This window comes from Hypanus sabinus, chromosome 15 (assembly GCF_030144855.1).
Source record: "Hypanus sabinus isolate sHypSab1 chromosome 15, sHypSab1.hap1, whole genome shotgun sequence".
NCBI lineage: Eukaryota > Metazoa > Chordata > Chondrichthyes > Myliobatiformes > Dasyatidae > Hypanus > Hypanus sabinus.
In genome coordinates, this window is record NC_082720.1 from 87,244,346 (window position 1) to 87,258,939 (window position 14,594).

The 14,594-nt window shown below is 43.9% G+C and overlaps 1 long non-coding RNA gene across 4 annotated transcripts in view; it reads right to left on the reverse strand.

The window, feature by feature from the left end:
• Nucleotides 1-249: 249 nt before the first annotated feature.
• The window catches only part of LOC132405673 (uncharacterized), a 50,484-nt gene continuing 36,139 nt past the window's right edge, over nucleotides 250-14,594 (reverse strand). For 3 of the 4 annotated variants that reach the window (XR_009515942.1, XR_009515943.1, XR_009515944.1), the window contains 4 exons: nucleotides 10,304-12,929; nucleotides 8,347-8,493; nucleotides 5,912-6,058; nucleotides 251-3,103 (listed from right to left, as the gene is read on the reverse strand). This is a non-coding gene — a long non-coding RNA (uncharacterized LOC132405673). Of the gene's footprint in view, nucleotides 3,104-5,911; nucleotides 6,059-8,346; nucleotides 8,494-9,568; nucleotides 9,713-10,303; nucleotides 12,930-14,594 lie in introns of all 4 variants that reach the window. The other variant, XR_009515941.1, reaches the window with a different exon arrangement.

Genomic DNA, 14,594 nt, shown 5'->3' on the forward strand with positions numbered 1-14,594 from the left:
ATTTATTTAACAAACCCATTGCAATCTTTGCAAAGATTATCTTTTAGATTGGAAGAATATGGGAAAGTATCAGGGTATAAAGTGTATATTAGGATAAAAGTGAAATTTTACCCCTTACCAAAGGAAATTATAATCAATGTCGATTAGTAACTCAATTTCGATGGCCAATAAATGGGATAAAATATTTAGGTATGAGTCGCTAATGATGTAAAAAATTTATATAAACAAAATTATTTGCCATTATTAAAAAAAATAAGAGGATCTTGATAAATGGATGATGTTACCAATAACATTAATAGGTAGTTAATGCTGTAAAAATGAATAATTTCCTAGATTGCAATATTTATTCCAAACTTTACCAATACAATTACCTCAGAAGTTTTTTCAAGAATGGAATAAATATGTAAGGAAATTTCTTTGGAAAGATGTCAAGAATATCATCGGAAAAATTGACATGTAAATTTGATTTAGGAGGGTTACAACTTCCAAATTTTAAGAATTATTATAAAGCAAATCAATTTATTGCATCTTTTTTTGATGAAGAAAAACCGGGATGGATTTGAATAGAATTAGATAGGAGAAAACATACCAGAAGATTTTATATATAAATGGAAATCCAAATGGATACGGGAAAAAAAAGAATCTCCTATATTAAGACACTTGATTGATTTATGGAATAAGGTAAATATGGACGATGATAAAGAAATCTTTATTAGCAAAAAGAACTTTCATTCAAAAGACTTATTCCTTTTACAATGGATAATAAACTTTTACATAATTGGTTCCAAAAGGGGATTAAATATATAGGTGATTGTTTTGAAGGAGGTATATTGATGTCATTTGATCAATTAAAAAACAAATATAAAATATCAAATAACACTCTTTTCTGTTATTTTCAATTAGATGCTTATTTACGAGAAAAGCTGGGACAAACAATGTTGATGCCAAAACCTAGTGAAATAGAAATATTAATTCAAAAAGGAAAAATTAAAAAATTTACATCTTGTATGTATAATTTGATTCAAAAACAGACAATTAAATCAGGAATTCATAAATCAAGACAAAAATGGGAATCTGATTTGAATGTTATAATTGATGGAAAAACTGGTCAAGATTATGTTCTTATAGTTTGAGAAATACAATAAATGTTCAACTTAGATTAATATAATATAATTTTTTTACATCAATTATATATAACACCACAGAAAATAAATAGATTAAATTCAAATATGTCTGACCAATGTTTTCGATGTAATCAAGAAATTGGTACTTTTTTACATTCTACTTGGTCTTGTTTTAAAATTCAACCATTTTGGATAAATCTAAGACTTTTATTGGAACAAATTACTGGAGTATAACTCCCACATAGTCCAGTATTATTTTTATTAGGAGACATTGAAGGGACAATACCAAAACTTAAATTGAATAAGTATCAGAAAAAATTTATAAAAATTGCATTGGCAGGAGCCAAAAGAGTTATCGCAGTTACTTGGAAATCTGATTTATATTTAACTATGGATTGTTGGAATAATGAAATACATAGTTGTATTCCACTTGAAAAAATTACATACAATCTAAGAAATGAATGATACATTTTTGAAAATTTGGCTCCCATACTTACAAAAGACAGGACTAAATACATAGGTCCTTTGAAGATAAAATTATAAAGTAATTGGGGAAAGTAAAAATAAATATTAAAATGCTCCATGGAGCATGTGGGGATCCTCCAATAACCAGGCAATCTTTCTCTTCTTTTTTTCTTTCTTTCTTTAGATAAGGGTTAAGGGGGGGGGGAGGGTTAATATTATTTTTCTTACTATTTTATCATCATATTTATTCTTTGTAATTTTCTAAAATTTAATAAATTAAAAAAATTTAAATTATGGATGTGGTATTAGCACACAGCAGTATTAGCAGCACACGTGACTTTGTCACCCGTAGAAATCACAGACATTTTCAGATCACATTATAGTTGTTACATATATCTTATATTATTTATGGCAGGCTCATCACTACTTGATATGTAATGCTTTAATAAAAGAGCCACATATATTACTATATATATATTTAAAAAATCATCCATCGAAGACATCTTCAAAGATGATGCCTCAAGAAGGTGGCATTAAGGGCTCTCACCATCCTGGACACCCATTTCACTGGCACCAGAGGTGGTACAGGAGTTTGAAGACCCACAGCTTTTTCCCCTTCACCATTAGATTCAGAACAGCCCACAAACACTACACATACACTGTAGCCTGCCACCACCAATCTTGTACCTCCACTGCACCCTACATGCATTTTGAAATATATTTGGGGTAATATTTTATGTGCTGTGTGAGATATGTATTGTGCACTGTGGTCCAGAGGAATGTAGTTTCTTTTGGTTGTATATATATACAGTCCAGTGACAATAAACTTGAAGATGTATTTTTTTAACTCAGCAACCAGTGAGGGAATAGACATCAGACTGGTGTTCAAAGTCAGAGAGAGGACAGGGGAAGGGTATCTCAGCAGTTCGGAAGGAAACATGTCAGTGAGCTCAGTTACTGTTCATAGACATCACACCCGCCTGGTCCTCTCTTTTTACAACCTTGCAACTTTATTGAATCTCAAAAAACCGTACATACAACTAGCAGGGGTTTACAAATCTAATAACAATTTCAAATTAAAATACAATTCCCATTGTCTACCAAATACTCAATTCAGGGGAGAGGGACACCATTCTCAGTCCCTCTCCGAACACACCCAGGCATGGATGTAACCCCAAAGAGGAGTGGGCAGCCCATGAATGGCCATATCAGGAGCAGGCCCACTAGGCAATCCCCCGAGCAACCCACACGCCCTCTGCACTGCAAGCCTGTAGATCAGGAGTGCTGCCGGAAGTTGAGGAGGAGTGCTTTGAGATAGTCTACAAGGGCTGTACAGGGGTGGAAAGATCCAGCTTGGTCCACAGATATGGAAATGTACGTCCATCTTCACAAGTATCCAGTGCAGCACCAGGGTTCTCGCAGCGTCATAACCCATCAGCAAAGCTTCCATACCAAAGAACAGTCAACGTTTCCAGTCAGGCTCCTTCAGGACTGAGAAAGACAGTAAGCTGAAGCTGCAGAGATGAGGGAAGGAGGAATTCAGGGCACAATTGTTTACAAGACAAGACCACGGCTACCATGTGAAAGGCAGATGAGAAAGATTGGCAGTTTTTGATCAGTTAAAATGATCACATTGGAAAAACATGGAACAGTCCTGTAACAGTTAGCATAATGCCTTGTTTCATGCAGGTAGAAGGGATTACTTGTGGTAGCTATTTCATTTTAATCCAATTAGTTTGGTACATCATTGTGGAACAAAGTATCGCTTCCTGTGCTGTATGGGTGTTTGTGTTCTACATTAATGGTAGGACAGCACGGTAGCATAGTGGCTAGTGCAATGCAGTGCCCGAGATCAGGTTCAATTCCCACTACTAGCTGCAAGGGGCTTGTACACATATTGTATTGTAGACACAATACAGGCTCTTCAGCCCACAAAGCTGTGCTGTACATGTCCCTGCTTTAGAATTACCTAGGCTTTACCCATAGCCCTCTATTTTTCTAAGCTCCATGTAGCCATTAGGAATCTCTTAAAAGACCTTATCGTTTCCGCCTCCACCACTGTCACTGGCAGCCCATTCCATGTACTCACCACTCTCTGCATAAAAAAAAACTTCCACCTGACATCTCCTCTGTACCTAGTTCCATGCACCTTAAAACTGTATCCTCTCGTGCTAGCCATTTCAGCCCTGGGAAAAAGCCTCTGACTATCCACACGATCAATGCCTCTCATCATCTTATACACCTCTATCAGGTCACCTCTCATCCTCCACAGTTCTAAGTAGAAAAGGCCGAGTTCATTCAACCTGTTTTCATAAAGCCAGGCAACATCCTTGTAAATCTCCTCTGCACCCTTTCTATGGTTTCCACATCCTTCCTGTAGTGAGGCGACCAGAATTGAGCACAGTACTCCAAGTAGGACGTGACCAGGGTCCTATATAGCTGCAACATTACCCCTCGGCTGCTAAATTCAATTCCACGATTGATGAAGGCCAATACACCGTATGCTTCTCAACCACAGAGTCAACCTGCACAGCTGCTTTGAGTGTCCTAAGGACTCGGACCCCAAGATCCTTCTGATCCTCCACACTGCCAAGTGTCTTACCATTAATACTATATTCTGCCATCATATTTGACCTACCAAAATAAACCAGCTCACACTTATCTGTGTTGAACTCCATCTGCCACTCCTCAGCCCAATTTTGCATTCTATCAATGTCCTGTTGTAACCTGACAGCCCTCCACACTATCTATCCACAATACCCCCGACCTTTGTGTCATCAGTATGTTCTCCTGGTAATGGCACAGGTCTCCTCTGGGTGCTGCAGCTTCCTGAAGACATACTGGTTGGGTTAGTAAATTGCGGGCACGCTAAGTTGCCACAGCAGCGAAGCAGCCCTTGCAGGCTGCATACAGCTCACCCCTGGGTTTTGTTGATTGTTAATCACAATTCAGTTGTTCCTATAGGAACATCCTTGTTTTCTCCAACTTTTCAGGTTGAGATCCCTTACCTGGGTGCAGATGAAGGGTCTCAAGACAAAACATTTTCCCACCAAGTTCCCCCAGCATTCTGCATCTTGCCCAAAATTCCACATCTGTAGTCTTATGAGACTCCCCCCCACCACACATCGTTTTATTCTTCAGTGTCTTGAATAATCTGTATAATTTATGTATATTAGAGATATAGTACAGAACAGGCCCTCGACTTAACTCCTAGCCTAAACATGGGACAATTTACCATGACCAATTAACCTACTAACCAGTACATCTGAACATAGGAAGAAACTGGAACACCCAGAGGAAATCTACATGCAAAGTCCTTACAGACAGCACCGGAGATGAAGGCTGAACTCCAACGCTAATAGCGTCACACTAACCACTACGCGACCGGGATGCTCTATTATACCAATGCTGCCAGCATCTTCAAGCTGCCAGCAAGTTTTTCACTTCACCATACTTGTGCACACAATAAACTGTAACTTAGCACAAAGTTCAGGTGGAACTCAGGTCAGGCACCATCTATGGAAATGAATAAACAGACGTTTCAGGCCAGGACCTTCCTTCAGGACTGGAAAGTGAGCCAGACTGAGAAGTTGGTGGTAGAGGGAGGAGTACAAGCTGGGAGGTGATAGGGGAGGGTAGAGGGGATGCAGTTGCTGGGGAGGAGTGGGGAGGAAGGGTGATAAGCGGAAAAGGTAAAGGGCTGAAGAAGGAATCTCTTAAGAGTAGACTAGACTGTGAAAGAAAGGGAAGGATGGAATGATGATCAGGTGAGTAGAAAGGGTAAGAGGTGAAACCAGACTGGGGAATAGAAAAAGAGAGGAAGATGGTGTTAACTACAGATAATTTCTCCACACCCTCTCCACATATCACTGTCTCCAGTCTCATTCCTCATACGCAAGGAATTTTTCTATTGTCCTCAGTGCCACAGAACAGGCAACAGGAATGTACGAGATCCAGCGTCCCCATAAGCCGGGGTTACTGGACTGACAAGGATAACGAGAAAACGAGTTCCTCTCCGCAGGGGGAAACAACACCCACAGCACTGAGCAGCTGGGATAAAGCTGATCCTGCAGTCTGAACACTCCACGTGATCATCAACAGCATCCATCTTTACATCTACTGGCAACGTTAAACACTCACACTCAGTTCTCTGGTCGTGTGCTGGGTTCTGGGTAACTGAGCACAGCAGAGTACTCACCAATTCCCCTCCTGTCCCCATGATGCCCGGCCCAGTGTGTACCTCCAGCTGCCGACACCCTACGTTGCTGTCTGATGTTTTTACCCCACTACGCATGAGAGACTGTGTGTCATTGGTTACTCACTTGCCGGACAGGTCCGTTACGTGGACAAAGGTGTCGATGAAGGAAGCAAAGATGTGGCAAACTCCAAATACATTCTCCCTCTCAGCCACCTGTGGTCCCAAACTGATCACCTGTTCTTCTTTCTCCTGTCATTTTTGGGGAGTCATTCTGAAAGAAGGCAGCACAGCAGCAAAGATATCATTAAGACTGTAAGAGTATAGAGAAAATCTACAAGGATGTTGCAGGGACTTGAGTGCCTGAGTTACAGGGGAAAGATGAATAGGTTAGGACTTGATTCTCTAGAACTTACAATATTGAGGGGAGATGTGAGAGGTATATAAAATTATGAGGAGTAGAGATGGGGTTTTTCCACTGAGGTTGGTTGAGACTACGACAAGTTCATGGGTTAAGGGTGAAAGGTGAAATGCTTATGGGGAACAGAGGGCTGTGAGAGTGTGGAATGAGTTGCCAGCAGAAGTGCTGGATGCGAGAACGATTTCAACACTGAAGGTTGGAGAAGTACATGGATGGGAGGGGGAGAGATAGTCGGGGTGCAGATCAACGGGACTGGGCAGAGTAACAGTTCACAACAGACTAAATGGGCCAAAGGTGCTGCTTCTGCGCTGTGGAGATGTACGATTCAATGCAACAAGAACTTTAGAAATGGACAGAGGCAGAAGGGGAACCCATGACACCTGGCGCTATCTCTAAGATGCTATACAAATGATTAAATACCCACGGTCTGGCCACTATAGAGAAAACACAATATGTACAAGGTAAGGTACTACAGCAACATGGAAACTGAATATGGCTTAGCAAGGGAATCAGGTGAGTTTTGCCAGTCACAGATTAATTACACACACACGCACACACACACACACACACTCACAATATAGGCCACCTCATCCTTGCTAATCCAGTACCATTGGCACATATCCCTTTCCTAACCACACACCTGCCCAAATAACTTAAATCTTCTTAGTAGATCTTCGTCAATCACCTCCTCTGACAGCTCACTCCACATAAGGATCAGCTCTCTTGAGTGCCCCTCAGCTTTTTGTAAATCTTTCACCTCTCACCTTAAACCTGCCAGATTTTGATTCCCTTTCTCTGGGGAAGAAAAGAGACAGTGAATCCGTCTATATCCCTCATGACTGTACAAGCTCTATTAGGCCGTTCCAAAGTGCCACCCTCTCCCTATACCTCAGGCCCTCAAGTCCTGGCAAAATTATTGAAAATCTTTGCTCTCTTTCCAATGTAAGGACTGCAATACAGCAACCAAGGGGCTATTTACATCCAGACTTAGATAACACCAAATAACAGGGCACCCACCTCCCCATTGATACTGTCACTGATACCAGGGGAAATGAAAAGATCAGAGGACTTTCAGCTCCTCTCTATGCAATTACAAAAGGTTTCTGTCAGGATTCCTCCTGGTATGTGCCAAGATGAGCAAGACAAAATGGAAGTTTGCAACATGGTGTCTAGCTTGTAATGTGGTGGCAGTGTGGAGACACACATGAAGACTGGATACAGAGAATGCTTTCCTCTTTACAGAGCCGACTAACATGAGACTGGATACCAGAGAAGAATGCTTTCCTCTTTAAAGAGCCACCCAAGCCAAGCGGAGCAAGGGACAAGGAACCACTGATAAATAGAAAGTGTCTGCGTGAAAGTCGTGTTAGATTTTTGAAGGGTATAAAAAGGGACAAATTCTTTCTGCAAGGTGGAAATTTCGCTTTGGCTGGGTCGCAACCACTGCTAAGAGCCCAGGATAGATACAAGGACGTGAGGAGGGAGACTGGGAAAGCTATCAGATATACGCAGTTCCCTTTGGCAGTGTTGTGAACCTTGACTCAGTGCATGGTTGAGATGTAGTATTATGTCTTTCACTACTTCATTAACCATTTTCATTCTTTATTGTTTGAACAAGTCCAATGAAACAATCCCACCTATACTTTCCTCCAATCAGCTTAATCAGATGCCCTCTGGTATTGGCCACTGTCACTCCAGGAAAGAGATGCTGTCTGTCCACTCTATGCCTCTTACAACCCTACACACTTCCATCAAGGAATGAATGTACGAGATCCAGCGTCCCCGTCAGCCGGGGTTACTGGACTGACAAGGATAACGAGAAAACGAATTCCTCTCTGCAGGGGGAAACGACACCCACAGCACTGAGCAGCTGGGATAAAGCTGATCCTGCAGTCTGAACACTCCATGTGATCCTCACCAGCATCCATCGTCACATCTACTGGCAACGTTAAACACACACTCAGCTCTCTGGTTGTGTGCTGGGTTCTGGGTAACTGAGCACAGCAGAGCACTCACCAATTCCCCTCCTATCCCCATGACGCCCAGCCCAGTGTGTACCTCCAGCTGCCGACACCCGTATCGATCTGTCTGGTGTTTTTATCCCACATCTGCTGTGACGGCGTGTGACATCGGTTACTCACTTGCCAGACAAGTCCGTTACGTGGACGGAGGTGTCACTGAAGGACGCAAAGATGTGGCAAACTCCGAATACGTCCTCTCCCTCAGCCACCTGTGGTCCCAAACTGATCACCTGCTCTTCCTTCTCCTTTCCTTTTCGGGGAGCCATTCTGAAAGAGAGTAGCACAGTAGCAATGTTAACAAGGCTGTGGAAGAGAACACCGACGCAGAACATTTATTCTTCACACCCAAGGATAGCACATAAGCACTTCGCAAACAATACTTAAGATCAGGTCAACACAAGAGAAAACACAACAAATAATCTGTACACAGATCCCACCGAGAGTAAAGTGGGAACAGAACATGTACAGAACCACTAGAAGAATCATCAGATACTTCTCGTAGTTACAGAGAGTAATGCTGTACAGAAACAGGCCATTCAGCCCAACACATTCATACTAACCAAGATGCACACCCATGCTAAAACCGAGCACAACAGTTTATGTTGAAGTAGTACATGACGTCGGTGAGGCTGAATTTAGAATATCGTGTGCAGTTCTGGTCACCTGGTGCAGGGAAGGTATCAATAAGACTGAAAGAATGCAGAGAAAACAGACAAGTATGTTGCCAGTACTTGAGGACCTGAGTTATAGGAAAAGATTGAATGGATTAGCACTGTAATCCCTGAAGAGTACCAGACCGAGGGGAAATCTGACAGAAGTATACATGGACATAGATGCAGATTAATTGCTCAGTTGAGTAGATGGCCTGAAAGGCCTGTTCCTATGCTGTAATGTTCTATGACAGCCCAAAGACGTACTGAGAGAAGCCTGGAGTTGTCAGCGTGTTTCAGATGCCAACACAGCTTGCCCATACTTACTAGCCTTAACCTGTACATCCACTGGGATGACGGAGGAAACTGCACCTTTTACAAGGAATCAAGTCCCAGCCCGGCCAACCTTCCCTTATAACTCAGGCTCTCAAGTCCCAGCAACATTCGTGACAATTATGTACCCTCTCCCTCCAGATTAATGACTGCAACACAGCAGCCACCGGGCCGTTTACGTCAAAAGCTAGATAAACCTCAATCAAGCACGCGAGTGATAGCACCACAAATATTGTATTACGACACCGAAACACCACATTGAAACCTATCGAATTTTGAGAGGATGTGCAGTGGATGCTTCCATTCCTAAAACCAGAGGACACAGCCTCAGAATAGATGAACCTCCATTTTGAACAGACCTGAAGAGGAATTTCTTAGCCACAGAGTGGCGAATCTGTAGAACACATTACCACAGGTGGTAGTGGAGGCGATAAGGCAGAGGTTGATGTATTCCAGGCAAGTCAGCACATGAAGGGACACAGGCAGAAGGCAAGAGATTGGGGCTGAGAAGGAAATGGATCAGCCATTATGAATTGGTACAGCCGACTCAATGAGCCAAATGGCCTAATTTTGTTCCCATCTTATGGTCTGATACTTTCGTCCAAAAGATGTCCAGTCAACAAATACATTAGCCGGCCACTGTCCCCCTTGGAAAGAGGTGCTGGTTGTCCACTCTACAACTCTACCAACCCTATAAACTTCTATCAAGGAATGTACGAGATCCAGCGTCCCTGTCAGCCGGGGTTACTGGACTGACAAGGATAGAAAGAAAACGAGTTCCTCTCTGCAGGGGGAAACGACACCCACAGCACTGAGCAACTGGGATAAAGCTGATCCTGCAGTCTGAAAACTCCACGTAATCCTCACCAGCATCCATCGTCACATCTACCGGCAACGTTAAACACTCACACTCGGTTCACAATCTGGTTGTGTGCTGGGTTGTGGGTAACTGAGCACAGCAGAGTGTTCACCAATTCCCCTCCTATCCCCTTGATGCCCAGCCCAGTGTGTACCTCCAGCTGCCGACACCCCATGTTCCTGCCTGGTGCTTTTACCCCACTATGGCTGCCGAGCCTGTGTGATTGGTTACTCACTTGCTAGACAGGTCCGTTACGGGGGCAAAGGTGTCGTTGAAAACTTCGAATACATTCTCCCCCTCAGCCACCTGTGGTCATCACCTGCTCTCCATTCTTCTCCTTTCCTTTTCGGGGAGCCATTCTGAAAGAGGGTAGCACAGTAGCAATGTAACAGGGGTTGTGGAAGAGGACACCGATACAGCACGCGTGTAGCGCATAAACACTAGACAAACAATTCAATACCCAACATCAGGTCAACACAACAGAGAAAACACAACAAGCAATTTGTACGGAGAAAGGTCTCATTTAACAGTAACGTGAGAACAGATCAACCACATCAGAGCCCATAATCACAGAGACGAATGCCACATAGAAACAGGCCGCTCAGCCCAACATATTCATACTAACCAAGATGCCCACTTATACTATCCCATTGCTCCAAATCCCTTTTAACATTGCCTATCCACGCACCACTCCAAGTAGCTTTTAAATCTTATCATTGAACCTGCCTCAAATCCCTCTGGCAGCTTATTGCACGTTAAGCACCACCCTCTGTAACAAAATGTTCAAAACTAATTTCTTATGTACGCAGAGAAAGAATCTCAGGGTCGTATGAGGTGACGTGCATGTACTCTGATAATAAATTTTACTTTGAAATGTTTGCCTCCAGGTCCTTTTAAACCTTTTCTCTCACCTCTCGGACAGCCTCCAGTCCACACTAGATACAGGTGTCCCCCACTTTACGGATGTTCGCTGTACGCCGCTTCGCTTTTACGAAAGGCCTACGTTAGTAACCTGTTTTAGCATTACAAAGAGGATTTTCGCTTTTACGAAAATTGTTCCCATATAAGTTAATGGTTCTTCGCTTTACGCCATTTCGGCATAAGAAAGGTTTCATAGTAACACTTTACCTTTGTAAAGGGCGGGGGGAACTCCTGTATTAAAGGTTAGCTTTATTTGTCACATCTACGTCGAAACATACAGTGAAATGGGTGCTTTTTGCACCAACAACTAACACAGTCTAACAATGCGCTGGGGCAGCCGGCAAGCGTCACTCTGTATCCTGTGCCAACATAGCACTGGCACAGCCCACTAACCCTCAATCACGTGTCTTTGGAACGTGGGAGGAAGCCGGCGCACTTTACATGGAATCAGTTCCGCCCTGCTCAAACCTCCCCTCAGAACTCAGACCCTCAACTTCTGACAGCATCAACACAGATCTTCTTTGCTCCCTTTCCAGCTTAATGACTGCAAGTCTGCCACCACAGGGCAGTTGACATCCAAAGGGAGACATAAACGGCACCCAGTGATAAACCCCGCCACCTCCCCCAGATATTCTGTAACTGATACCAGAGGGAATTAAATGAGTAACGGGATATGCAGCATGTCAAGACTCATCTCAATACAAACCTGGCTGGTCTGCAACACACATCATTTCTGTGTTCTCCCCCCGACATTCCTGCAACCTTTTTTCCTTCACTATATTCAGCAACATGGCTGTCAGATTACAGACAGAGAACCCCACCTCTGAATGAACAGAATCCACAGCTCATCCCTAAAAGGCCTTTCTTGCATCTCAAGAATTGAATTCAAGCTGTAGACAACCCTTTGCTAAGGGAAAACTTCTCTCTGTATCCAGCCTGCTGTCTTGACAGTCTACGGATTGCAAACTTTGTCTCAGAGACAGATTAATTCAAAACCCTGAAGTAGGTGAAGGGGCAGCTCGCTCTGCGGCTGACTGTCTGAAGTCAGTGTACCGGCCCCCAGTCAGGTCATGAAGCTAGAACACAGAACACTACAGACCCTTCGGCCCATGATATCCTGCCTACTCCAGGTCAATCCAACCGTTTCCTCCCACATAACCTCCAATTTTCTATCATCCACGTGTCTATCTGAGAGTCTCTTAAATGTCCCTAATGTATCTGTCTCCATCACCACCCCAGGCACAGTGGTCCACTCACCCACCACTCTGTGTGAAAACCCAACATCCCACCTATACTTTCCTCCAATCAGCTTAATCAGATGCCCTCTGGTATTGGCCACTGTCACTCCAGGAAAGAGATGCTGTCTGTCCACTCTATGCCTCTTACAACCCTACACACTTCCATCAAGGAATGAATGTACGAGATCCAGCGTCCCCGTCAGCCGGGGTTACTGGACTGACAAGGATAACGAGAAAACGAATTCCTCTCTGCAGGGGGAAACGACACCCACAGCACTGAGCAGCTGGGATAAAGCTGATCCTGCAGTCTGAACACTCCACGTGATCCTCACCAGCATCCATCGTCACATCTACTGGCAACGTTAAACACACACTCAGCTCTCTGGTTGTGTGCTGGGTTCTGGGTAACTGAGCACAGCAGAGCACTCACCAATTCCCCTCCTATCCCCATGACGCCCAGCCCAGTGTGTACCTCCAGCTGCCGACACCCGTATCGATCTGTCTGGTGTTTTTATCCCACATCTGCTGTGACGGCGTGTGACATCGGTTACTCACTTGCCAGACAAGTCCGTTACGTGGACGGAGGTGTCACTGAAGGACGCAAAGATGTGGCAAACTCCGAATACGTCCTCTCCCTCAGCCACCTGTGGTCCCAAACTGATCACCTGCTCTTCCTTCTCCTTTCCTTTTCGGGGAGCCATTCTGAAAGAGAGTAGCACAGTAGCAATGTTAACAAGGCTGTGGAAGAGAACACCGACGCAGAACATTTATTCTTCACACCCAAGGATAGCACATAAGCACTTCGCAAACAATATTTAAGATCAGGTCAACACAAGAGAAAACACAACAAATAATCTGTACACAGATCCCACCGAGAGTAAAGTGGGAACAGAGCATGTACAGAACCACTAGAAGAATCATCAGATACTTCTCGTAGTTACAGAGAGTAATGCTGTACAGAAACAGGCCATTCAGCCCAACACATTCATACTAACCAAGATGCACACCCATGCTAAAACCGAGCACAACAGTTTATGTTGAAGTAGTACATGACGTCGGTGAGGCTGAATTTAGAATATCGTGTGCAGTTCTGGTCACCTGGTGCAGGGAAGGTATCAATAAGACTGAAAGAATGCAGAGAAAACAGACAAGTATGTTGCCAGTACTTGAGGACCTGAGTTATAGGAAAAGATTGAATGGATTAGCACTGTAATCCCTGAAGTGTACCAGACCGAGGGGAAATCTGACAGAAGTATACATGGACATAGATGCAGATTAATTGCTCAGTTGAGTAGATGGCCTGAAAGGCCTGTTCCTATGCTGTAATGTTCTATGACAGCCCAAAGACGTACTGAGAGAAGCCCGGAGTTGTCAGCGTGTTTCAGATGCCAACACAGCTTGCCCATACTTACTAGCCTTAACCTGTACATCCACTGGGATGACGGAGGAAACTGCACCTTTTACAAGGAATCAAGTCCCAGCCCGGCCAACCTTCCCTTATAACTCAGGCTCTCAAGTCCCAGCAACATTCGTGACAATTATGTACCCTCTCCCTCCAGATTAATGACTGCAACTCAGCAGCCACCGGGCCGTTTACGTCAAAAGCTAGATAAACCTCAATCAAGCACGCGAGTGATAGCACCACAAATATTGTATTACGACACCGAAACACCACATTGAAACCTATCGAATTTTGAGAGGATGTGCAGTGGATGCTTCCATTCCTAAAACCAGAGGACACAGCCTCAGAATAGACGAACCTCCATTTTGAACAGACCTGAAGAGGAATTTCTTAGCCACAGAGTGGAGAATCTGTAGAACACATTGCTACAGGTGGTAGTGGAGGCGATAAGGCAGAGGTTGATGTATTCCAGGCAAGTCAGCACATGAAGGGACACAGGCAGAAGGCAAGAGATTGGGGCTGAGAAGGAAATGGATCAGCCATTATGAATTGGTACAGCCGACTCAATGAGCCAAATGGCCTAATTTTGTTCCCATCTTATGGTCTGATACTTTCGTCCAAAAGATGTCCAGTCAACAAATACATTAGCCGGCCACTGTCCCCCTTGGAAAGAGGTGCTGGTTGTCCACTCTACAACTCTACCAACCCTATAAACTTCTATCAAGGAATGTACGAGATCCAGCGTCCCTGTCAGCCGGGGTTACTGGACTGACAAGGATAGAAAGAAAACGAGTTCCTCTCTGCAGGGGGAAACGACACCCACAGCACTGAGCAGCTGGGATAAAGCTGATCCTGCAGTCTGAAAACTCCACGTAATCCTCACCAGCATCCATCGTCACATCTACCGGCAACGTTAAACACTCACACTCGGTTCACAATCTGGTTGTGTGCTGGGTTGTGGGTAA